Source organism: Melanerpes formicivorus, unplaced genomic scaffold, assembly GCF_026170545.1.
Source record: "Melanerpes formicivorus ecotype bairdi unplaced genomic scaffold, bMelFor1.0.p_v2 SCAF_106, whole genome shotgun sequence".
Lineage (NCBI taxonomy): Eukaryota > Metazoa > Chordata > Aves > Piciformes > Picidae > Melanerpes > Melanerpes formicivorus.
Window position 1 is genome coordinate 1,275,796 of NW_027142458.1, and position 23,285 is coordinate 1,299,080.

A 23,285-nucleotide genomic window follows, 5' to 3' on the forward strand; every position below is an offset into this window, starting at 1 on the left:
GCAGCACTCCCAGGTCCTTCACCGTGCAGCTGCTCTCCAGCACATCACCCCTCACCTGTGGCTGTGTGGAGGTTTGTTCCTCTCCAGGTGCAGGACTCCACACTTGCCCTTGTTGAACTTCATTAAGTTCCCCTTTGCTCAGCTCTATATCATGTCCCCAGGAAATATAGAGCAGAGCTAAATAACTTGGGAAATCTGAGCCTTGGAATGGCTTTGCAGAGCCAATCAATTTAAATGCAATAAAGACGACGACAGACAATGAAGAGAAAGTTCAAGGACTTTTCACCTAGGGCTTTGTTACAGCTGTGAGTCACCCTGCTAAGGCTATAGAAGTCTGTAGCACAGAATCACAGAATGAGAGGAGTTGGAAGGGACCTCTAGAGATCACCTAATCCAACCACCCTGCTAAAGCAGGGTCACCTAGAAGCAGGTTGCACAGGATGGCCTCCAGGCAAGTCTGGAATTTCTCTAGAGGTGGAGACTCCACAACCTCTCTGGGCAGCCCACTCCAGTGTTCTAGCATCCTCAAAGTAAAGTTCCTCTTCCTGTTTACATGGAACCTCTTATATCCTCTGGAAGTCAGCTCTGGGGATCAGAATCACATATGGAAACAAAGGACACCTTCATTTCAGGGACAGTGCCTCAAAATTGAGCCAAAAACCCCAGAAAAGCAACTTGAATGGGAATATAGCAAAGAGAAGGACAAAGTTTCATCAGATATTTTCAACAGGCAATGCTGTAAGTCATCTTTTATTGGCTTCATGGAACAACAGGGAGGTGGTGGAGTCACCATCCATGGAGGTGTTCAAGAAACCTGTGGACATGGTACTTGGGGACATGGTTTAATGGCCATGGTGGTGCTGGGTTGATGGTTGGAGTCAATGATCTTAGAGGTCTTTTCCAACGCAAACAATTCATAGAATCATAGAATCAATAAGGTTGGAAAAGACCTCAAAGGTCATCAAGTCCAACCTGTCACCCAACACCTCATGACTACTAAACCATGGCATCAACTGCCACATCCAATCGCCCCTTGAACACCTCCAGGGATGGTGACTCCATCACCTCCCTGGGCAGCACATTCCAATGGCCAATCTCTCTTGCTGGGAAGAATTTTCTCCTCACCTTCAGCCTAAACCTCCCCTGGCACAGCTTGAGACCGTGTCCTCTTGTTCTGGTGCTGGTTGCCTGGGAGAAGAGACCAACCCCCACCTGTCTACAACCTCCCTTCAGGTACATGTAGTCAGCAATAAGGTCTCCCCTAAACTGTGACCAGCAGCTCTGCTCTGGTGACCTCCCTGTGGGGGGTTCAAACTGCCACACACCCCACCTGGAATGCTGCATCTAGTTCTTGTGTCACCAACATAAGAGGGACATTGAACTGCTGGAGAAGGTCCAGAAGAGGGCCACAAAGATGAAGAGAGGTCTGGAACACCTCCCATATGGTGACAGGCTGAGAGAGTTTGGGCTGTTTAGTCTGGAGAAAAGAAGGTTCCAAGGAAACCTTAGAGCAGCCTCCTACTACCTGAAGGGGGCTACAGGAGAGTTAGGGAAAGACTTGAGAAGGACTTGGAATGATAGGACAAGGGGGGAATGGATTGAAGATAGAAGAGGGGATATTTATATTGGAGATTAGGAAGAAATTCTTTCCAGTGAGGGTGGTGAGACACTGGAACAGGTTGCCCAGGGAGGTTGTGGATGCTCCTTCCCTGGAAGTGTTCAAGGCCAGGCTGGATAAGGCCTTGATCAACCTGGTCTAGTGGAAGGTGTCCCTGCCCATGGCAGGGGGCTTGTAACTAGATGATGTTTAAGGCCCTTTTCAACTCAAACCATTCCACGATTCAATACATTAGGAGAAATTTCTTCACTCAAAGGATTAGCAAAGACTGGAACAGGCTCCTTCAGGGAGGTGGATGAATCCCCATGCCTGGAGGTGTTTAAAAGCTGCAGAGATGTGGTGTTGAGGGCCATAGTTTAGCACCAGACTTGGTGGAGCTAGATAGTGTTTGGATTTGATGATTTTGAAGGTCTTTTCCAACCAAAAGGATTCTATAGGGACAGAGTTCTTAGCAGTGCCTGTTGTGACAGGACAAAGAGTGATCTTTGCAGAAATGGGTAGATTCAGGCTGGATGTTAGGAAGAAGTTCTTCACCATGAGGGTGGTGAGACACTGGCACAGGTTGCCCAGGGAGGTGGGAGAAACCTCATCCCTAGAGGTATCATAGTATCAGTCAGAGTTGGAAGGAACCACAAGGATCATCTAGTTCCAACCCCCCTGCCATGAGCAGGAACACCTCACACTAGATCAGCCTGGCCAGAGCCTCATCCAGCCTGGGCTTAAACACCTCCAGGGATGGGGCCTCAACCACCTAGGTTTTTAAGGCCAGGCTGGCTGTGGCTGTGAGTAACCTGTTGTAGTGTGAGGTGTCCCTGGCCATGGCAGGGGGGTTGGAACTGGTTTATCCTTGAGGTCCCTTCCAACCCTGACAATTCTGATTCTATGATCTTTCATACTAGAAGAGCGAGATTCAGACTGGAGAGAAGGAAGGAAGTTTTGACACTGAGGGTGGTGGGACCCTGTCCCAGATTGCCCAAAGAGGTTCTGTGATTCACTGATTTCTTTTTCATGCACTTATGTCCCTAACTCTTGCTCATTCTTCACCACAACACAGGCAAACTGCTAGGACTGCCAGGCAAAGTTTAACAGCCGAGCTAATTTACAGCCACTAGTGGTGGAATCCATTAACTACTTCAGAAGTAAGTGGCAATTTGCACAGACACACACACACACACACCACCCCCCAGCCAGCATTTACTCTGAGGAGGTTGGTAGGACGAGGAAGAGCTCAGGCTTTCTATGGAAATGATGTTGTTTGCTGCCGTGGCTGCGAGCGGGGAGCCAGCCGCAGATTGCCATTGGGATTCAGCGCAAGATGAGGCTTGGAAGCGTGAGGTGGAAAAATTGCATCTCGTTTCTTCTTGCCAGGTGGTAAAAAGCTGGCTTCAAAGATTTAGCAAAGTCTCAGATTTCCTCCCCATTTTCAGCCTTTGGAAGAGAAAAGTGAACTTTGATCTAGCTCCAAGAGTTTACGGGAAGAGAAAAGAAGAGTTGCAGGATGAGCCCGGACAAAGACCTTAAGGTGAGTGTGCTTTGTGATGACGCAAGGAAGAAATCCTGGAGAGCAGTATTTGGGTAAAGGAAAGCAAGGAACAATCAGCCTGCTTGGTGTGAAAGGAAAGACTGTAAGAACACACACACAGAGAAAAAAAAAGAGGCTATCATTATTTGGAAGCAAAGAGAAAACCTAAGACGGTCTGAAAAGGCAGAGTGCTGTGCACAACGGAGGACTGAGGCTGTCAGGGAGAGAGCAACCCTGGACCTTTTTATTTTACACAAGCTTGTTGTGATAGGATGAGGGCAAACGGATTGAAGCTTCAGAAGGAGAAATTTAGATTGGAGATTAGGAAGAAATTCTTTCCAGTGAGGGTGGTGAGACATCAGAACAGGTTGCCCAGGGAGATTGTGGATCCCCAGAGGTGTTCATGTCCAGGTTGGATTAGGCCTTGAGCTACCTGGTCTTGTGGAAAGTGTTCCTCCCCATGGCAGGACATTTGAACTAGATGATTTTTGAGGTCCCTTCCAAACCATACCCTTCATAGATTCTGTGATTGTCCCTCACAGGCCCATGGAATGGAATGGAATGGAATGGAATGGAATGGAATGGAATGGAATGGAATGGAATGGAATGGAATGGAATGGACCAGGTGAGAAGAGCCAAAGCAGAGCAATTAGGTCAGAGAAAGGGGGGGTAAATAAAGGTGATCTAAAATTAACAGTGGAAGTATGAAAATATAATACAGCAATGTGAGTTTGGAAACCTTTATTGTGGTATGGTGACCTTTTCTCTCAGTATCTAATCCATATTAACTCTCTAGCACCAAGCTAGAGCCTTGAAACTCAAGCTCCCTGGAAGAATGAGCCCACCAGTTTCACCAGAAAGAGCAGAGAGCTCTTCCAGTCTCCCAAATTCTAGATCATAGATTCATAGAAAGGGTTGGGTTGGGTTGGAAGGACCTTAAAGATCATCTAGCTCCAAACCTCCTGCCCTGGGCAGGGACACCTTCCATAAGCCCAGGCTGTTCAAGACTTCACCCAACCTGTCCTTGAACACCTCCAGGGAGGGGGCATCCATAACCTCTCTGAGCACCCTCTGCCCATATCTCCCCTCTCTCACTGTAAAGAGTTTCTTTCAAATCTCCATTCTTAACCTCCCCTCCTCCATCTCAAGGGCCTCAGTGCTACTCCAGCTATGGAGACAACCATGCTAAACGGAGTGCTCCTCGCAGAGGCACAAAATCAATCTCGCAGCCTTTGCGGCCCCAAAAGGCCACGGAGGGCAATTTCCAGTTTTGACAATTCCACAATTAGCACACAAACTGCCACCACAGTTGCAAACAGCCAATGACATCATTAATATCCTCAACAAGGGAAGCACACTAATGTCACAGAGCAGAGCATTAATATCCCTCCACAAAACCATTCGCCGCCCGCTTTAATTAAAATATGCAAAGTATTTTTGTTTATGTAAAGCACGATGCAGACCGGAGGCATCACTCATGGGCACGGCTTCAAGTACCAAGCCACTCCTGTTACACAAGAGACCTTTTTTTTCTCCTTGCAGCCAAGCACTGGTTTTCACAGAATCACAAAATGGTAAGGATTGGAAGGGACCTCTGGAGATGATCGAGTCCAGAGCAAACCCAGGGTGCAAGCCGTCGGGCAGACGTCTTCTGCAAACCTCCTTTCGTGAGTGATTAAGCCAGTTCTTCCCCCAAAGGGTTGTAAAGCCTTGGACCAGGCTGCCCAGGGCAGTAGTAGAGTTCTTGTTCCTGGAGGGGTTTCAAAGCCATGGAGGTCACAGGCCCACAGGATGTCAGGGGTTGGAAAGGACCTCTGAAGAAATCCTCAAGTCCAACCACCCTGCCAGAGCAGGACCATAGAATCCAGCACAGGTCACACAAGAATGCATCCAGATGGGGCTTGAAAGTCTCCAGAGAAGAAGACTCCACAATCTCTCTGGGCAGCCTCTTCCAGTGCTCTGTGACCCTCCCAGTGAAGTAGTTCCTCCTCATGTTGAGGTGGAACCTCCTGTGCTGGAGTTTCTATCTTATCCTATCCCAGGGTGCAGGTGAGCAGAGCCTGTCCCCTCCCTCTTGACCCCCAGCCCTCAGATATTTATAAACATTGATTAAATCTCCTCTCAGATGCAGCACTGAAGGATGTGGTTTAGTGGTGAGCTGGCAGTACTGGGTTAGCAGTTGGACTTGATGATCCTAGAGGTCTCTTCTAACCAAAATGATTCTATTCTATGATTCTATGACTGCTGGCCAGACAAGACCGGATCTCCTACTAGGCTCTGTAGAGTTGCACAACCCCAAGTGTCACCATAATCCTACATGGCCAGCTTGAGGTAGCCAAGAATGGGCTAACTTCTCTTCTGGGAGCATCCTCCCCATTCATAATGTCTCGGAGCTTGCTCACAGTCAGGTGTCTCACAGAGGTGACCGAGGCTAAAGTGCTGGCACAGTGCTGGTCATCAGAATCCTCTCATAGAATCACAGAATGGTGTTGGTTAGAAAAGACTTCTGTAGCCATGAAGTCCAACCATCAAGCCGACACGCCCATGGCAATTAAACCATGTCCCAAAAGTGCCATGGTCACAGGTTTCTTGAACACCTCCAGGGGTGGTGACTCCATCACCTCCCTGGGCAGCCTGTTCCAATACCTGACCACCCTCGCAGCAAAGAAATTGTTCCTAATATCCAATCTTAAGATATGCCACCTGAGGCAAACAGACAGAACAAAAGTCCACAGAACAGACCTCTGGAGATCATCAAGTCCAACCTCCCTGCCAGAGCAGGTTCACCTAAAGCAGATCACACAGGAACATGTCCAAGTAGGCCTTAGAAGCTTGCAGAGATGGAGACTCCACCACCTCCCTGGGGAGCCTATTCCAATGCCTGACCACTCTTACAGGAAAAAATTGTTGAGTATCTCAACTGGAGGCAGCACTTTGCTTTCCTCTGCCCTGCAAGCTCAGAGAAAATATTACTAATTGGAGCAATAAATTTGAGCCAGATACTGGAATTAAACTGCTAACTGGTAAAGGGCCACAAGGATGAGCAGAGGGCTGGAGCTGCTCTGCTGTGAGGACAGACTGAGGGAGTTGGGGCTGTTCAGTCTGGAGAAGAGAAGGCTCCCAGGAGACCTCATTGTGGCCTTCCAGGATCTGAAGGGGGCTACAAGAAAGCTGGGGAAGGACTTCTGTGGGTGTCAGGGAGTGATAGGACTGGGGGGAATGGAACCAAACTAGAAATGGGTAGATTGAGATTGGATGTTAGGAAGAAGTTGTTCCCCATGAGGGTGGTTAGAGACTGGCACAGGTTGCCCAGGGAGGTGGTGGAAGCCTCATCCCTGGAGGTTCTTGCAGCCAGGCTGGATGTGGCTGTGAGCAACCTGCTGTAGTGTGAGGTGTCCCTGGCCACGGCAGGGGGTTTGGAACTGGCTGAGCCTTGAGGTCCCTTCCAACCCTAACAATTCTATGATTCTAAATCAGCTGAGTAGCCCACATTCCTTTCCATACTGGATTTTAATGCTGGATTTAAACAGCATCACAGATTTGGCCAAAGCTTGCTCAAAATATTCCACGAGGCTGCCTCTGGTCTGCTGCTTGCCGAAGTTCAAGTGAGCTCCAAACAAAGGCTGCAACAGGAGCCAGTTGTTGACTCTCTGCACCACGTGTCGCATATTAAATGATTCATCAAATGCTGTGTCACAACCTGGATAAAACTCTCTTACAAAGGCATCCATCCTCCTTTTGTCTGGGTTTTAGCAAAGAGTCATAGAATATTAGGGGTTGGAGTGGACCTCTAGGGATCATCGAATCCTACTGCCCTGCTAAAGCAGAATCACCTGGGGCAGGTCACACAGGAATGCATCCAGATGGGTCTTGAAAGTCTCTAGAGAAGGAGACTTCACAATCCCTCTGGGCAGCCTGCCCCAGGGCCCAGCACATGTACACAAGGCAAGTTTCTTCTCATCTTCAGATGGAACCTCCTAGCTTCTAGTTCATGCTTGTTGCCCCTTGTCCTGTCACTGGGCAACACAGACAAGAGTCTGGCTACATCCTCTTGCCCCACCCCAGATCCCTTAGCTCCTTCTGAGCATTGATCAGATTCCCCGTGGGACTGCTCTTCTCCAGGCTCCACAGCCCCAGGTCTCTCAGCCTTTCCTTCTCACAGAGATGCTCCTTTACCCCACAGGAAAGACAGTTTGCCTCATGGTGCAGTGAGGTGAGATGATGCCTATTCCAATGCCTGCCCATTCTTTCAGTAAAGATGTGTTTCCTAAATTCCTATATATAGAGCATCTAACTTGGAGGCAGCACCCTTCACCACCATGGCTATTAAACCATGTCCCAAACTGCCATGTTCTAAACCTTCACCACCATGGCCATTAAACCATGTCCCAAGCTGCCATGTCCACACATTTCTTGAACACTTCCGTGCAGGGTGACTCAGCTACCTCCCTGGGCAACCTAGTGCAATTCTACACAGATTCACAAACTGCATTGGATCAGAAGGGACCCTCAAAGGTCATCTTGTCCACCCACCCTGAAGTCAGAGGGGTTGGACAAGAACAGAACAGGCTGTCCAGGGCCACATCAAGTTTTATCTTGAATCTCTCTGGGGGCAGGGCTTCAGCCATATCCCTTGGCAACCTGTTTGAGTATTTCACCATCCTCTTAATGAAGAGCTTCTTCCTGATGCCCAGCCTAAATGTACCCTGCTCCAGTTTGAAACCATAGGCCCTTGTCCTAAAGAGCTATATTAGAATCATAGAATCATAGAATTGTTAGGGTGGGAAGAAGAGATCTCAAGGAACATTTGGTTCCAAACCTTCTGCCATGGGCAGGGACATCTCACAATAGATCAGGTTGCTCAGAGCCACATCCAGCCTGGCCTTAAAAAGGTGGCATGGAACTGGGAGTAGTCAACCTTGAAGAAGCCTTTTTCCAAGTAGATGACAGGGAAGAAGCAGTGGCCCCAGAGCACCTTGTCCTCGGTGTAGGAGGTCCTGGCTTGGCATGTCATCCCTGCAAGCAGCAAGGCACACACACTGTCACCAGGCAAGCACAGAACCAGGGCACTGCTGTGCTTGGAAGGCACCTTCAAGATCATAGAATTGTTAGGGTTGGAAGGGACCTCAAGGATCAGCCAGTTCCAATCCCCCTGCCATGGCCAGGGACACCTCACACTACAGCAGGTTGCTCACAGCCACATCCAGCCTGGCTGCAAAAACCTCCAGGGATGAGGCTTCCACCACCTCCCTGGGCAACCTGTGCCAGCGTCTCACCACCCTCAAAGAGTTCCACTATTCCACTCAAAGAGTTATTAGGAAGAGCACTAAATTTGGGTAAAGAGCATTCTAGAGATCCTACAGGAGCTCTCCTCCAAGGATCCTCTGAATTCTATGAATCGAGTTTCCCCGGAAATCCGATAACAGATGAGTAAATAATTCCCCGGGCTTGCTCCGGCAAGGCAACGTGTTATTGTAACCTGCCTTGTATGCTCCTTGTAAAGCACTGTAAATGATGGCTTTAAATGATGATGTTAGATTAGGTTTGCTGCAGCTTTAATATATTGTAATCTAATATAATTGCTAAATGCAAATGAGCTGCTGTTACAGCTCCTCGGCGGAGCGGCGCGCGGAAGCCGAGCGTTTTACACATTACACTGAAGTGCGTGTTATTAAGAAACAAATTAGAACGAAGCTTAATTTAGGTGGGAGACAAGATCCCGTTATCGAGGCTGACAAGGCGGGGAGGCAGCTCACGGCAGCTATTACACCCAACTCCTGCGCAGCTCAAGTAGCGCCGGCGCGACCCGAGGCGGGCGGCAGCACCCGAGCCTCCGCAGCCCTGCCGCGTGTCAGCTCATTACCTGAAAGTCAAGTAATGCCATAAAGTCATCAGCTGGGCTTCCAACGACCTCCACCACCAGGCTTGGCAAATCATAGAATCAGCCAGGTTGGAATAGACCTCAGAGATCATCAAGTCCAACCTATCATCCAACATAGTATCATAGTATCATAGTATCATAGTATCATCAGTCAGGGTTGGAAGGGACCACAAGGATCATCTAGTTCCAACCCCCCTGCCATGGGCAGGGACACCCCACACTAGATCAGGCTGCCCAGAGCCTCACCCATCCTGCTGTTAAACACCTCCAGGGATGGGGCCTCAACCACTTCCCTGGACAACCCATTCCAGGGTTTCACCACTCTCATGGTGAAGAACCTCCCCCTCACATCCAGCCTGAATCTCCTCACCTCCAGCTTCATTCCATTCCCCCTAGTCCTATCACTACTTGAGATCCTGAGCAGTCCCTCCCCAGCCTTCTTGTAGGCCCCTTCAGATACTGGAAGGCCACAATGAGGTCACCTGGGAGCCTTCTCTTCTCCAGACTGAACAGCCCCAACTCCTTCATCATCTAATCAACTAAACCATGGCACCAAGTGCCTCATCCAGTCTCTTTTTTAAACACTCCTAGGGATGGTGACTCCACCACCTCCCTGGGCAGCATGTCCCAATGGCCAATCTCTCTTGCTGGGAAGAATTTCTTCCTAACATCCAGCCCAAACCTCCCTTGGCGTGGCTTGAGACTGTGTCCTCTTGTTCTGGTGCTGGTTGCCTGGGAGAAGAGACCAACCCCCACCCCAGCTACAACCACCCTTCAGGTCGTAGTAGAAAGCAATAAGGTCTCCCCTGAGTCACCTCTTCTCCAGGCTTGTTTAGAAGCATTTGTGGTGTCTACACCCAGTCTTTTGGACCCACCACAGTGGATCCCACCCCAATGGGCAAAAAACTCCTGTTTTTCCTCTTTGTTTTAATTATTAAGTCACAAAACACATGAGTTATCATAGAAGAGAATCAAAGCATCACAGAGTCAAAGAATCATAGAGTCAATGAATCATAGTGTCAAAGAATCATAGAGTCAAAGCATCACAGAATCAAAGAATCAAAGAGTTAAAGAATGAAAGAAGCATGGCATCAAAGAGTCAAAGACTCAAAGTTTCAAAGAGTGAACAAATCATAGAATCATAGAATTGAAGAATCAAAGAGTCAAAAACATCAAAGAATCAGAGTTGAAGAATCTCGGAATGACAGAATGCACCAGGTTAGAAAAGACTTCCAGAGGTCATCTTGTTCAACCCCCCTGCAGGCAGCTGAGACATCCCCAACTAGATCAGGTTGCTCAAAGCCCCATCAAGCCTGACCTTGAATGTCTCCAGAGATGGGGCCTCCACCACCTCCTTGGGCAACTTGTTCCAGTATTTCACCATTGTCACTGTAAAGAACTTCCACCTAATGTCCTACCCATATCTACTCTGCTTCAGTTTCAAACCACTGCCCCTCGTCCTATCACTAGACCCTTGACATGGCAAAAAAAACCCACTTCCCAGTTAGGTTTGAGGTGCACATTAGAGTGGGTGGCAGTGGTAGGATCTATCCTGAAACTCCAGTAACACTCTGTTAGGTTTCATAGAATCATGGAGTCATTAAGGTTGGAAAAGTCCACTGAACACCACCATGGTCATTAAACAGTATTCCAGAGTGCCATAGCCACAGGTTTCTCGAACACCTCCAAGGATAGTGACTCCACCACTTCCCTGAGCAGCCTGTTCCAATGCCTGCCCGCTCTTGCACTGAAAGAAGAAATTGTTCTTCATGTCCAAACTAAACCTCCCCTCACACAATTTCAGGATGCTTCCTTTCATTCTACCACCTGATGCTAGGGAGAAGAGACCAACCCCCACGTGGCTCCAACCTCCTTTCAGGGAGTTGTAGAGAGCAGCGAGGTCTCCCCTCAGCCTCTTCTTCTCCAGAGTAGGAAAAGCCTGCTCTGAAGCAATTCATTATTAATGCCAGAATATTCTTGCTAAACAGTTCTGATTATTTCACAAGAAAGAGGTCAAGGTATTGGAGAAAGGGATTTAATCAAATAAACTCTCAATCTCTCTCCAAACAGTGCGTTCAGCTGGCCGCATGTCAATTCAGCAGCTGAGTGGCCTCCAACTGCACAGCCCAGGTTAAGCTGCCAGGACTGTTAAAACTTCTCTGATGTGCTGCTTGAATCAAGATTGAGAAGAGGAGGAACCTGGGGTGATACTTCAAATTGGTTCCCGCTTTGCATTTTCCACCAAGTTTTGCTCTCCAAATTGTTTCCTATTTCTTCTTTTCCTGAAGGTTTTGCCACCTAAATCACATTGCCTCCACTGGCAAGAGGAGACCAGGAAAGCCCAGAATCCCAGCATGGTGGGGGAGTGAAGGAACCTCTGGAGATCATCCAGTCCAACCCCACTGCTAAAGCAGGGGCACCCACAGCAGCCTTTCCAGGATCACAACGACCAGGTGGGTTTGAAACCTCTCCACAACCTCTGGGCAGCCTGCTCCAGGGCTTCAGCACCCTCACACCAAACAAGTTTCTCCTTCAGATGGAACCTCCTGGCTTCCAGTTTGTGCCTACTGCCCCTTGTCCTGTCACTGGGCACCAGTGCTCTACCACTGTCAAGGTAAGGAACCTCCTCCTCATGGAATCTCCCTCTTGGGCTGCACTTGTTGGATGGCACAAAGTACTTTTTGGTTTGCATTTGTCCAGATTTTGATGACTCTCAATGATTCTATGATCTCTGGAGGTGTTCAAGGCTAGGTTGAATGAGGCCTGAAGCAACCTGGTCTAGTGGAAGGTGTCCCTGCCCACGGCAGGGATTTGGAACTAGGTCCCTTCCAATCCAAACCATCCATATGGATGCCATAATGAATGGGGCATAGTCCCTAGCTGATGGTATAAAATACATAGATATGCCATAATTGATGGTGTATAATCCATATGTCATAGTTAATGGTATAAATTGCATAGAGATGCCATCATTAGTGGTATATAATACATAACTACCTGAAGGGAGGTTGTAGCCAGGTGGGGGCTGGTCTCTTCTCCCAGGCAATCAGAACAAGGGGACACAGTCTCAACCTGTTCCAGGGAAGGTTTAGGCTTGAGGTGAGGAGAATGTTCTTCCCAGAAAGAGAGATTTGCCATTGGAATGTGCTGCCCAGGGAGGTGGTGAAGTCACTATCGCTGGAGGTGTTTAGGAAGAGACTGGATGAGGCACTTGGTGCTATGGCTTAGTTGATTAGATAGTGTTGGGTGATAGGTTGGACTCGATGATCTCAAAAGTCTTTTCCAACCTGGTCTGGTCTGGTCTGGTCTGGTCTATTCTATTCTATTCTATTCTATTCTATTCTATTCTATTCTATTCTATTCTATTCTATTCTATTCTATTCTTATACCATAATGTTGTAAGAGCCATATATGTGCCATAATTAATGGTATATAAAGCATATGCATGCCATAATTAATGGTGTATGATCCATATGGCACAATTAAAGGTATAAAATCCATATATATGGCATCATTAATGGTATACCATACATGCATGTACCAGAACTAATGCCATGCAATGCATACATATGCCATAATTACTGGTACACAATCCAAATACATGCAATAATTAATGCTATACAATCCATATGCCATAATTAATGGCATACAATCCATATACATGCAATCATTAATGGTATGAGATGCATATAGAATGGAATGGTTAATTGTATTTTATATATGCCACAATGGAATAAAAAGCATATATATGCCATAATTAATTGGATACAATCCCTATATGTGCAGTAATTAATAGTTTAAAATGCATATATATGTCATAATTAGTGCACAATCTAGATGGCATAATTAATGGTATGAAATGCATATATATATATATATATATATATATATATATATATATATATGCCATAATTAATGGCATGTAATCCACATATATGTCGTAATTAAAGGTATGAAATCCACCTCTATGCCATAATTAACGGTACAAAGTCCACATATATGCCCCAATTAATGGTATATAATCCACATGCCCTTATCCAGGAGCCAGGCAGCACTTCCAAACTCGTCCTGCTCCGGCTCCGAAGTGTTTTGACGCCGCCGTTCTCGGTCCCCTTTGCTCCCAGCACCTTTCCCTCAGCTCTCCGTCCCCATTTTACATGAGGATGCTTTTCTCCCGAGCCAAATGTAACTGTCTAATTAAGAGGGGGATGATTGGCTAGTTCACGGACTCGGTGACAGTTCTGACAAATACACATATTGGCACAGCCCTAACCTCGCTTCACAGTTTGCAACACAAAGATGGTATTTTTCAGAGCTGTGCAGAACACCCCTGCTACAAAGCTTCACCTTGTCTACTGCTATTCCATTTAATTTTTTATTAACTGCCTGAACATATGCCATTCTAGGAGAGGGTAATAGTTACAAAATGTCAGCAGAAACATTTAAACTGCTAAAATGTAAATGATTTTATAAATTCGTAATGAAAGGTAATTGTCATGTTGGGGGGGAGGTTGGGGGGGGGGGGGGGAAAGAAGGTAACAGAAAAACAGAGATGTGGAAAGGTAAAGCTGGTTCCAGGAAAATATATATATATATATAATAATACATCTTCTTGGTCCGAGGTAGCAAAATTGAAGTGTGTTTTAATGACTGCTCTAAGTAGTAGTGAAAGCAAAATTAGATCCACAAGCTGAAAATGTGAATTCTATAATATTTTATTTGCTACCATTAGCAAAAGTTCATAATAATGAAGAAAAAGGGGAAAAAAAAAAAAGAAAAAAAGCCCTTCATGGAACTTTAATGTGCCCCCAAAAATTCATTAAACAGCAGGACACGAAAAGATTTCTTTGCTTCATTTTAAAGAATTATATTTAAAGGGTAATAAAAAAAAAAAGGAGAGAGAGAGAGAAGAAAACTCAAACAAATAAATAAATCAGAATAAGAGAGATGCCAGGATAAGGATAGGGGAAAAAAAAAATCAGAGTAAGAGAAGTAGCAGAACAAGAATCAGAATAAAACAGAGGGGGGGAAATCTGAGTAAGAGAAGTGGCAGAATGAAAATCAGAATAAGAAGGAGCAGAATGAGAATCAGAATAAAACAGGGGGAAAATCAGAGTAAGAGAAGGAGCAGGTTGAGAATCAGAAGAAAACAGGGGGGAAAATCAGAGTAAGAGTAGTAGGTTAAGAATCAGAATAAAATCAGAGTAAGAGAAGTAGCAGAATAAAAATCAGAATAAGAGAAGTAGCAGAATAAGAATCAGAATAAAAGAGAGAAAAAATTAGAGTCAGAATAGTAGCAGGTTAAGAATCAGAATAAAATCAGAGTAAGAGAAGTAGCAGAATAAGAATCAGAATAAAACAGGGGGAAAATTAGAGTAAGAGAAGTGGCAGGTTAAGAATCAGAATAAAATCAGAGTAAGAGAAGTAGCAGAATAAGAATCAGAATAAAAGAGGGAAAAAATTAGAGTAAGAGTAGTAGCAGGTTAAGAATCAGAATAAAATCAGAGTAAGAGAAGTAGCAGAATAAGAATCAGAATAAAACAGGGGGAAAATTACAGTAAGAGAAGTGGCAGGCTTTGAATCAGAATAAAATCGGAGTAAGAGAAGTAGCAGAATAAGAATCAGAATAAGACAGGGGAAAAAATTAGAGTTAGAGTAGTAGTAGGTTAAGAATCAGAATAAAATCAGAGTAAGAGAAGTAGCAGAATAAGGATCAGAATGAAACAGAACAAAATCAGTGTAAGAGAAGTAGCAGAATAAGAAACAATAAAATCAGAGTAAGAGATGTGGAAGATGAAGGATCAGAATAAAATCAGAATAAGAGAAAGGGCAGAAGAAGAATCTGAATCAAAGCAGAATAAAATCAGGACAAGAGAAGCAGCAGGGTAAGAAAAAAGATAATAAAATCAGAGTAAGGGAAGGGGCAGATTAAGAATCCAAATAAAGCAGATGCGATTCAGGATGAAAGAAATAGCAGATTGAGGCTTAAAACCAGAATCAAGTCAGAGTGAGAGAAATAGCAAAGCAATCCTCCAGCCCTGGCTTTAAAAGACCAACATTAGACCGCGGTTAGTTAGTTTCTTTACTTTCCGCTAAAATGAGAAACAATTTGGTGATTAATCCCTTCAGCGACGCGGTGCTGGGTCAGTGCTCTCCGAGATGTCACGGAGGAGAAGACTGGGGCGAAGAAGGGAAAGGTTTGTTGTTCTTTTTTTTTTTTGGTTTTGTTCTTTTTTTCTTCCCCCCCCCCCAACCCCCCCCCCCCCTTCCTTCTTCAGCCACCACACAGAGCTAAACCACCTTCCAGTTAGGTTTGCGGGCAACCATCTTTAAATGCTTGAGCTGTTCTGCGTGGCCATGACAAGATTTGCAATTCCCCACGTTTATTTACACACCATCACCCCAACTAGACATCACATGGAAGTGGCATGGTCGCTGCTGACCCCAGGGTAGTCCCTGTCTCTGCAGATCCAATTTCATCCTGCTCGGCAATTGAACTGCCGGCCGCCCGCCCGGGATGCTCCAACCCCGCGTCGGCGCCGCAATAAAATTAGCAGAAGCTTGTCAGGGGATATTTTCTACTTTTTACGCTGACAGACACTGGACAAATATGTCTGCTTTTCAGAAATTCAGAGAGGGTTCCTGAAATGGATCGCAGCAGGATGGATTTGCAAGTCTACCTGAGCCTGGATGGTGGGGGGATTAAAAAAACCACCTGGCTGCAGGATGGCGTGGCATCCCCACGGGCTTTGATGTGAGGGTTATTTCTCCTCCTTAGGCTGTGGAAAAACAGGATCACAAAATCACAGGATTGTTTGGGTTGGAAAAGACCTCCAAGATCATCGAGTCCAACCTTCAACCCAGCACCATCATGGCCATTAAACCATGTCCCCAAGTGCCGTGTCCTCATGTTTCCCATACAACTCCAAGGATGGTGACTCCACCACTCAACTGTTTGGGGTGGTTTTTTTTCCTGGATTTTCCTCCCAGCAAAAAATAATTCCTCAACCAGAAATTAATAGGATATAAATCTACCACATTTTGTAAACCAAGCACAAGGGGGTGGGTATGTGTGTGTGGTAATTTGGGTTCCTAGAGGTAATTGGGGCCTATACGTGCACAAATTCCCTTGCAGATGGAATACCACTCTGGGGTTATTTCTTCTCCTTATGCTATGGAGGAGCACTCAACTATTTTTTGCTGGGTTTTCTTCCCAACAAAAAGGGCTTCTCCATCCAGAAATTAGTAGGATATAAATCTATCATATTTTGTAAAGCAAGCTGGGGTGGGGGAGGGGGGTGTGTGAGGGGGGTGGAGAAGGAGGGCTTGGTAATTTGAGTTCCTGCAGGTAGTTTTGGGTGCTATAGGTGCCCAAATTACCTTGCAGAGGGGATTTCACCCACACTTCCAGGGACACAAACCCCCTTCCACAAGGAGATACCATCCACACTCCTAGGGACACAAATCCCCTTCCACAAGGAGATACCATCCACACTTCTAGGGACACAAACCCCCTTCCACAAGGAGATACCATCCACACTCCTAGGGACACAAATCCCCTTCCACACTCCTAGGGACACAAATCCCCTTCCACAAGGAGATACCATCCACACTTCTAGGGACACAAATCCCCTTCCACACTTCCAGGGACACAAACCCCCTTCCACAAGGAGATACCATCCACACTCCTAGGGACACAAATCCCCTTCCACAAGGAGATACCATCCACACTTCCAGGGACAAAAATCACTTTCCATAGGAGACATCACCCACGCTCCTAGGGACACAAATCACACTCTGTAGGAAACTCCACCCAGGAGCTCACCTGCAAAGCTGCTGCCTTTCACGAGCTGGAAAAAAAACCCCACACCTCTGCTTTAATATTTTGCAAATAAAATAAAGAAAATAACCATTTGCTTCCAAAAATCTCAAGCCGAGGGAGGCTAACAGGGTAAATAGGAGGAATTTGCCGCCCGTAATGGGAAGGTTTTTAAATCAAACCACCTAATATGTTTTGTAATCTAGACCAATGTAATTTTATTAGCTATTCAGCGCCCTTCTTACATCAAACAGCCTCAGAAGCCCTAGGATCATTTTATATTCACTGGAAGACAGAAAGAAATCCAAAAAACCTAGTTAAATAAATTGTTCATTTATTCCTTTCCTTTTTTATGCACCAAGATCTACATGTGGTCATTAATTATAAAGAGACTATTATAGCACCATATTTTCATTCAATACGATGTCCTGGTATATATCAAAGAAGTCCCATAATTAAAACAGAAGGGCCACAATGACAATTAAAATTACAATCTATATGGGGAAAGAAAGTACAGTTCTGCAATTTTTCACCCTGTCACTGTCAGCACCGGGGGATATTCCAGTCACGTCTCTTCGTGAAGCAGCCTAAATTCTTCTTCACCAATGCAACCTCAAAAGCATTATCAGCACCTAAGCAAAAGCCTATGCAAGTATAATTTAATACCAAGCCACAGTTTGCAAGTAATAGCGTATAAAGTGATATTTAAGTGGTGTTTTAAGCACACTTCTGATGGCTACAGCCGCTTTTTACTGGTAAATGCGTTTTCCTTTGAGTAGTGATTATGAGTCCTGGGTGAAGAGGTCCTGTGTGCAGGTCTGCCTGTAAGCCTTACTTCCAGCTGCCAATCTTTACTTCAGAGTGAAGAAAAAGCCACCTAGCACCTTGTTCTTACTCTTGTACGCTGTCATCCCCTGAGCCTGATAACTGCAAAATCATTTCCACATAACACTTTTCCTGCTTCTGCCTCTTAAACCTCGAGACCTACACATCGTGCACGCACTTGCACCCCCGGCAGTCAGCCCCCTAGAAGCCGCTGAACCACCAAGCCCCTTCCCACAGCCTATTTTTAACACTCCTGCCACGGTAAATATCTGCATTCAACGGAGCTCTCGTGCTGCAATGTGTGTTTGCCACAATTTATTGTCTAGGAAAAGTCACGGGCGGCGAATCGGCGCCGTTAAAACTGTGGGTTTCTTTCCTTTTTTCCTCTGCTCAGGATGGAGATGGAGAAAGGGTTTTGGGTTGGTTGGTTGGTTTTTTTTTTTTGCTGTTGTGGGTTTTTTCTGTAGGGTTGGTTGGGTGTTTCTTTTTTTTTTTTTTTGTATAATAAAACAGTGACATGGTCATTTTTCCCCAGTTTTGCATTACACAGACACACTCATGCATGGTGCTTTTTAAATTCTTATTATATGGGAGGTCAGGGGGTCGGATGTCAGAAAGTACTGTTAATTTCACGGGGTTAGGGGAAAGTAAATTCAGAGGGAATACAGATCACTTAGCACAGAAAAGCAGCTCCTCTGAAGTTTGGTTTTACATTTGTTAACCATATCCTTCAGTGAGACAGGGGAGAAAGGGGGGGTGGGAGGGGTGGGGGTGGGTGACAATTCTGGTCCATGCTATAATGCTTTGACACGCTGGCGGAGGACTTGGGTACCGCTTGCCCCGTGCCGCCGGCCGAGCAGCCAGGGGGGCTCCAGGCAACTGGAACCGAGCAGAGCGTGTTGCCATTTGGGCTGTGATGGTTAAATTCCAGAGAAGAGGGGGAAAAAAAAAAAGCCAGTCAAGATGTCTTAAAGTTCAAGCTGACAAGAAATGTAAAATATCTTGCTGCCTGCCTTCACTGGGAAGGTGGCATCTTGCAGTGCTGAGTCCTTTTAACCCGCTCCTAAGTATGCAGTGCTGAGTCCTTTTAACCCGCTCCTAAGTATGTCACCCCAAGGTCTAAGGATGTCCCAAGCACTTGGGAGTAGTGGGGTAGGGTTTGTTTTGCCATTTTGCTGAGGAGTTGCCTTCTAATTATTATTTGTTGTTGATGTTTTGGGGGGTTTGGTTGGAGGGGTGTTTTTTTTGGGTAGCTGTTGGGATTTGGTTGGAGTCTTTTTGGTAGTTGTTGGTGATTTGGGGTTTAGTTGGGTTTTTTTCCTTTGGAGTTGTTGGTGAGTTGATGTTTGGTTTTGGTGTTTGTTATTTCCCCCCCTCCCCGCCAATAACTGCTGATGTTTTGGAGTTTGTTTTTGTCATTTGTCATTTCGCCCCCGCCCCATAGTTGATGACATTTCGGGGTTTGTTTTTGTTTGTCTTTTTTTTTTCCCCATAGTTGCTTATGTTTGGGGGGAGTAGCTTTGTTGCTCGCTATTTTTCCCCCCCCATAATTGCTGATATTTTAAGGTTTGGCTTTGTGGTTGGTTTGTTTGGTGGTGGTGGTGGTGGTTGTTTATTTGTTTGGTTTGTTGGGGTTTGACTTTTGTTTTGCTTTTTCCCTGGCCAGCCTGATCTAGTGTGAGGTGTCCTTGCCCATGGCAGGGGGGTTGGAACTAGATGATCCTTGTGGTCCCTTCCAACCCTGACTGATTCAATGATTCTATGATTTTCCCACAGTTGCTAATGTTTTGGGGTTTGCCTGAGCTATTTGTTGTTGGAGGTTTTTTTTTTCCCTTCCTCCAGCTCCACCAGTGACAACATAAAATCGTGGAAAACAGAAGAAATTTTAGGCAGTGCCTCTTGGTGTCACAAACAGCAGGGGGAAAGGGATAAAAAATGGAGGCAGAGCTGCTCTTTCACCAAGACAAATCCAAAAGCTGCCTCTCTTTGTTTTTTTTTTTCCCCTCCATAAAAAGCCATTTGCTTGCTAAAAGCCACCTTACTCACACGCAATTTAAAGTAATAAACCATTTAAAAATGCAAAGGTATCTCACAACGAAGATGCTAAAGACCTTTTTGCCATTTCCTCCCTTGAAAGTTCAACGTGCAAGACAAGCTCTGCGAGGCCCATGCTATACATCCATCTGGGAAAGGCATTAAAAAAAAGAAGGAAAAAGCCTTCCCCCCCCCCCCCCCCCCCCCAGCTAAATTTAATCAGATTACTCCATTTTAAGAGGCTAGAAGGGGTTATTCCCTGTAAGGGTTTTTCACAGGCTCAGCCCTGCAGCTGGGGTGGGTTCGGGTTTACGCATCGGTGTCTCCTACAAGATTCCTCCGAGTCAGAACTCAAGGCAGGCTCAGCTGCCCCCTGGTAATTACATTTTAATGACTGAGGCTGGGTGTTTGTGTTTTGGCAGCATATTTAATAGTGTTAGCATTTAAACGGTCACAACCGGACTCGGAAGGGCAGCGCTCGCTGCTGGTCGGGGTGAAGTTCACCCTCGTCACAGGAGCTGCAGGCAGCCAGGGTGGAGCTCGGTCCAGCCCTCGCCCCCCCCTCCCCATCCCGACCCTAGCAGATGGGATTCCCCCTAAATCTAAGGAAGAGAAACAGAAATACTTGGAATCTATCGACTAGTTAAGTTTGCCAGCTGGAAAGCAACGAGTGGGAGCAGAGCACACTGCACACCACGCTTTTGTCTTTCTTGCGGTACCGGGAGATGCCAGCGACACACGACCCGGAGTTCACCACCGTCCCTCTCTCTCCCAAACAATCACTCCCTAAACCCACTCAGGCAGACGCCAAAGTGGCGAACGCAACAACATCTCTCTCTCTCTCTCTCTGTTTTGATTAAAGATGCATTCTGAACTGTGCAGGGCTATATTTCACTAGCTGCCTTTCATAATTAAAAACTTTTTTTCCAGTCCCCCCCCTCCTCCCCCCCCCCCCCCCCAACTCCAACCCCCTTTTCCTGCAAGTAGCCTGTTGCCTGAAGATTTAATCCTTCATTACCAGTTAAAACAAAATCACCAATTAGGCACATGAACACGTCTGTATTAATCTCATTAAGGTGATGGCACCAAATAAATTGGAACTATTTTTGTGCTTTTACTGTGTTCCTATGGCTTTATCAGGCCCCGTGGTCATATACAAAGACCTTGCAGCTTAGTCATTTAGAGTCATTCGGTTGTGGACTAAATGTGGCATTACCATCTATGGCTGAAAATTGCTTTCAGCTTTTAAACTGCACTGACTAGTCTGTAGTTAATCTTAGATCATTCACTCGCAAAATTAAATGAGCCAGAACGATGGTCTTTTCTCTCTCTTTTTTTCCCCCCCTCTTTTCTTCTTTTTTCCTTTTCTTTTTTTGACTTTTCTTTTATTTTTTGTCATTTTTCCCTTTCCCCCTCTCATGTTTTTTATTTTCTTTTTTCCCCCTTTCTTCTTCTTTCCCCCCCCTTCTTCTTCTTTTTTCCCCCTTTCTTCTTCTTTATTTCCCCCTTTCTTCTTCTTTATTTCCCCCTTTCTTCTTCTTTTTTTTTCCCCCCCTTTCCTCTTTTTTTTCCCCTTTCTTCTTCTTTTTTTCCCCCCTCAGGTTTGTGGTTTGTTGCTTTTTGGTTTTGGTTTTGTGTGAGGGTTTTTTTTGTTTGGTTTGGTTTGGTTTGTGGGAGCTTTTTTTTTTGGTTGGTTTTATTTCTTTTCTTTTCTTTTTCTTTTCTTTTCTTTTCTTTTCTTTTCTTTTCTTTTCTTTTCTTTTCTTTTCTTTTCTTTTCTTTTCTTTTCTTTTCTTTTCTTTTCTTTTCTTTTCTTTTCTTTTCTTTTTCTTTTCTTTTCTTTTTCTTGTGTAAAACAATACATCACAAAACACTTGATTTGCCCTGCCCAAAAGAGAGATCAAATTCATTTAAAATCCCATAAAGCAGAGTGGTGAATTTTTAATTTTATTTAGGAGCAGGGGAAGAGAAGGGGAAGCTCTCTTTCCAGCGTTATAAATTTACATATAGACCATAGTTTGATGCCTAACCAACCTTTAATCTACCTTTGATGTATACTCCTGCTCCGGTATGGATCATGTGATGCACCTTATTAATGCAAATGTAAGAAGGATTGTTTGGGATCTCTGATGTAATTAGCCATAAACCACATTTAAAAAGGGGAAGGGAAAAAAAAAAGCAGTATTTCCTTTGTCACTGTGGTGGTGAACACGTGGAGATGGAGGGGCTCCAATGAGGGCTGCAACCACCCACTCAAAGCAGGACCCTTCCTTTGTCACTATGGTGGTGAACACGTGAAGATGGAGGAGCTCTGATGAGGGCTGCAGACACTCATCCAAAGCAGGACCCTTGCTTAGTCACTATGGTGGTGGACACGTGGAGATGGAGGGGCTCCAATGAGGGCTGCAACCGCCCACCCGAAGCTGGACCCTTACTTTGGCACTATGGTGGTGAACACGTGAAGATGGAGGAGCTCCGATGAGGGCTGCAGACACTCATCCAAAGCAGGACCTTTACTTAGTCACTATGGTGGTGGACACGTGGAGATGGAGGGGCTCCAATGAATGCTGCAACCACCCAACCAAAGCAGGACCCTTCCTTTGTCACTATGGTGGTGAACACATGGAGATGGAGGTGCTCCAATGAGGGCTGCAACCACCCACTCAAAGCAGGACCCTTGCTTAGTCACTATGGTGGTGGACACGTGGAGATGGAGGCGCTCCAATGAGGGCTGCAACCACCCACTCAAAGCAGGACCCTTACTTAGTCACTATGGTGGTGGACATGTGGAGATGGAGGTGCTCCAATGAGGGCTGCAACCACCCACTCAAAGCAGGACCCTTACTTAGTCACTATGGTGGTGGACATGTGGAGATGGAGGTGCCCCAATGAATGCTGCAACCACCCAACCAAAGCAGGACCCTTCCTTTGTCACTATGGTGGTGAACACATGGAGATGGAGGTGCTCCAATGAGGGCTGCAACCACCCACTCAAAGCAGGACCCTTACTTAGTCACTATGGTGGTGGACATGTGGAGATGGAGGTGCTCCAATGAATGCTGCAACCACCCAACCAAAGCTGGACCCTTCCTTTGTCATTATGGTGGAGGACACATCAGCGTGGAAATGCTCCAATGAATGCTACAACTACCCACCCATGGCAGGATCCTTGTCTCCAACTTCTTGGGTTTATGATGTATGGACCATCTGGACATTGCAATGGAAGAAAGGGAAGGGAAAGCAGAGCCAACTTCCCAAACAGCACGAGCAGCAAAATAATTAATTCCTGATCCATCTGACATCAAAGCTGATGGAATTGCTGTGGTTTAACTTAATATTCAAGGCCACCTTCTTTAAGTCCTGCTTAGGACATTCTTTTGCCCCAGTGAGCCGCTAACACTGTGCCCTCCACTTTGCCAGCTCTTCTTCATATGATTATGATTATTAATATTGTTGATATTAATAATAATAATGTTGTTAATAACCACAGATTGCATTGGATTGGAAGGGACCCTCAGAGGTCTTCTCGTCCAACCCTGCTGCAGTCAGCTGAGACACCTCCAGCCAGATCAAGCTGCCCAGGGCC